This window comes from Halyomorpha halys, unplaced genomic scaffold (genome assembly GCF_000696795.3).
Source record: "Halyomorpha halys isolate HHAL.00 unplaced genomic scaffold, Hhal_1.1 Scaffold7662.1, whole genome shotgun sequence".
NCBI classification, from domain to species: domain Eukaryota; kingdom Metazoa; phylum Arthropoda; class Insecta; order Hemiptera; family Pentatomidae; genus Halyomorpha; species Halyomorpha halys.
This window is the reverse complement of record NW_027109552.1, coordinates 1-3,556: the sequence shown is the minus strand read 5'-3', so window position 1 is coordinate 3,556 and position 3,556 is coordinate 1. Positions and strand designations below refer to the sequence as shown.

Below are 3,556 nucleotides of genomic sequence, written 5' to 3'. Positions count from 1 at the left end.
CCTCTTCTTTAATAAAATTTGTGGAAACTGTAACAAAAGCCAGTAATTAGTTAATTAAAATATCAACTGACATTTGTTAATAACTTAATATAACTTTATAAATTAATAAGTATTACACCAATCAAGATTTATAAATGGAACAAGAAATATTCACCATAAAGACAATCAATAGAAATAAAAATTATATACAAACATTGAATGATTTATGATTCTAGATGAATAGCTATATTATCTATATTACTAACGAACTAGCTCAAGGAAAATATAAATAATTCCTAACAAATAAAGAACAATTAATATTAGTAATTATCATTCCTTCTGTGAATGCGAGCCTACTAAATCTTTTTGAGATAAATAGTTCTCACCTTTGTCTGGGTTGAATATTTCTTCTTGTTTCACATTTACATGGTCACCTATAGTCAAGAAAGAAATAATTGAGACAAACGTAAACAAAGAAATACCACAAAACATATAACACAAATTGTATAAGAACATTTTATCAATAATTATATAAAGAATCATTAATCAGTAAACATTTTGCTTTAGTTACAACAATAAATTTTAAAATTGCATTATCTACATTATATAATAAATAAACAGAATGTCAGAGCTAAAAGTATGTAAGGGAAAAGGCTAAATCGAATCGTTATGATGACAGAAATCTGCTGTGGTGTGAGCATCACACAACTTTCACTTAGAAATGTACATAAGTAATATTATTCCTAAAGTTTTGTCTATATTGGTGGGTCCATGTTCAAGTTATAGCTATTATTGTTAATTTTAAAGAAAGACAAAAAAAATAATAATGTAAAGACAAGGTGAAAATTATGAACAAAAAATTTCTATTTTCCTGTAGCTACGAAAATTCATATATCAGGGTTCCACGAGGTGGAAATAATGAATATAAATTTAGTTTCTGCCGAGAATACAACCGTATGGCACAAGATAATGAAGCCTTTATGCAATCGGAAAAGACAGAGCTGTTTTGATATTTCCCATCCGAAACAGATGTATCTATTTTTCTGTTCCTTTCTTTCCTATAACATTTTGTATTTAGCTATGTTTATTATTGCAATCAATGAGAATTGTTTTTTTTTATTCAAATAAACAAAACTAAAGGTTTAATCAAAATTGTTAGAGCCGATTTGGAGAAAGTCAGAAAAATGTGAAAAATCAAAATCTATTCTATCACCTCTGATCAGACGATATTATCAAAAAAGTTGCTGTCACATCTCAGACCATATACTTTTATTAAATATGTAATTTTAGTTAACTGCAAATATTTATTTTTGAGTTAGACTGAACACATGCCTAGGTAATTTCAACTTAAGAGATCACAAAACGTGTATTTCTGTCATAAACTCGAATTTAGAATTTTGCATGAACACAATACCTTCCCTTACTATATAATTCGTATATAGATATGCGTAAGTAATAGATAAATGTAAGTACTATGGCATTTATCGCTGGTATAACTTCTGAAATTAACAATGAATTAGTGCAATTGATATTAATATTAAAAAAGAACATACCAATGTATATTCAGGCATGGAACAACCTAATATCAACTTCAAGAAATAGTAAAAAGCATAAGGATCCTATAAACTTTGTAACATTCCAAAAATTTAAAAAAACCAACTCACCAGTGGATTTTGTTTGATCAGCCATATCTTCCAGTACAGAGACACCAGAACTAGATGCAACTGAAAATGAAAATAAAATATATGATTCAAGGCCTTGCAACAACATAGGAATCTAGATATTGCACTACTGGGAACTCAGTTCATTAAGAGTCAATGATGACAATTAATGGTCACCTAACTTATTTAAATATTTGGTCACATTACCAATTGTCAGTCATATTTTATAGTACAGACATAATTACTCAAACAAACAATAGTAAAACTAAAAGTTCTAACTATAAAATAAAAAATATATTCAAAACGTACTTTCAAAATATCTAACAAGAGTGTGTTGTTAATCCATGCAAACAAGTAATAACCTTCTCGAACTCCAACTGTACCTAAAGACGTCAAGGAGGTCAAAAACCAACTTGTGCCATCAAGTTGATTTTACTTCAAAATGTCTTAAATTTTGTACTTCTTTAATGATTCTGTTGCTAAAAGACATTTATGTATTAATATATTTATAAACCCTTAACACCTCCTTGCGACTTCGGTTGAAAAAAAAATTGGTATATCTACTCTGGTGACTTTCGTACCACTTTGGCTCCAAGTTCAAAATCGTCTACTGAAAAATTAGTCCGATTAAATACCTTTCAATTTTTACATTAGACGGTCTAATTATTTTTTAAAAGAGTATATCTAACATAACATCAATGTTTTTGAATATCTATTTTAGTAACGCAAGTTCTGTTCCAACTGCGACTTCAGATTATCCAGAACTGCAAGTAACATGCGCAGTATAGGGTTCGCGAGGGGAAAAAAAAACACGTACTACGCATCCTCCGTACTGTTCCGGGCAGTCTGAGGTGGATGTTGGAACAGGGGATGCGATATCTACAACAAAAACCATCCATGTTTTGAAATATCATAGTTCAATATCAAAACATCGATGCTTACAAAATATTGCCAAAAATACATCGATGTTTTTGAACATCCATTTCAATAACATTAGGTTTGCTCCAACAATGACTTCTGATTATCCAGAACTGCACGGAGTATGCGCAGGATTTGGGAGGGAAAAACACGTACTAACCATGCTCCGTACAGTGAGAAGTGGTTGTTGGAACAGACCTTTACAGGTCAACTATCTACACCTCATTACGAACAGACCTTTAATTTATCTTTATACCGTTGTTAGCGGGAAGGTAGCAAGTACTTTCTCCCCCAACCACATTGTTGATAGGAATCCGTTTATACAGTTACTTTTTTTTATTAAGTTACTTTTGTATTTAAAAAATGAAAAATTGAGAGAAACGTAAAGGCGGATCTACATGTTGGCCGCTCGCCACGAATCGGAGGCTTGTACAAATGCTCGGTAAACATAAGCCATCCACATGTCAGTGTTATTCAGAGAGGCAAGCATGGGGGACGTATAAGTGGTTTCAGCCATTGCACCGAGATTATATTATTTTTATTACAAAAAAAAAAGAAAATTAAATATAAATAAATAGGATTAAATAGAAAACTAATTATAAAAAGTCCCAAAAAACACCTTTAACCTCCTAACAGCTCTCAGTTGCAATTAGACAAAGAACAATGGTGGAGATGCTACTCGAGCGCTCTCACGAACCCCTTTGATCTGTAATCAAAAAACCGACCCTCGACGGATCGGCAACGAGCTTAGGCCAACTCAAGCCACCCATCCACATGCTCGCGCATGCCTGAGTTCGCCATGGCTTGGCCAACATGTAGAGGCCCCTTAATATATAGATAGTAAAACACCGATGTTCAAAAACATCGGATTCAATAAATCGATTTTGAAAACATCGTAAGCAGTTGTGAAGTGGGGCGGGAACGGTGTTGCGTGCTAAAGTCTCTGTTCAATTCTGTCCACAATTGATAGGGTTATACCATCTCTCCTTTGAAAAAAA

At 32.2% G+C, this 3,556-nt stretch overlaps 1 long non-coding RNA gene across 1 annotated transcript; it reads right to left on the bottom strand.

Annotated features, from left to right (window-relative positions):
• On the bottom strand, positions 1–2,134 carry LOC136795849 (uncharacterized). Its single transcript, XR_010843531.1, has 4 exons — positions 1,950–2,134; positions 1,644–1,703; positions 366–413; positions 1–27 (listed from the first exon to the last, which is right to left on the bottom strand). It is a non-coding gene; the product is annotated as an uncharacterized lncRNA (long non-coding RNA).
• Between the last annotated feature and the right edge of the window lie 1,422 nt (positions 2,135–3,556).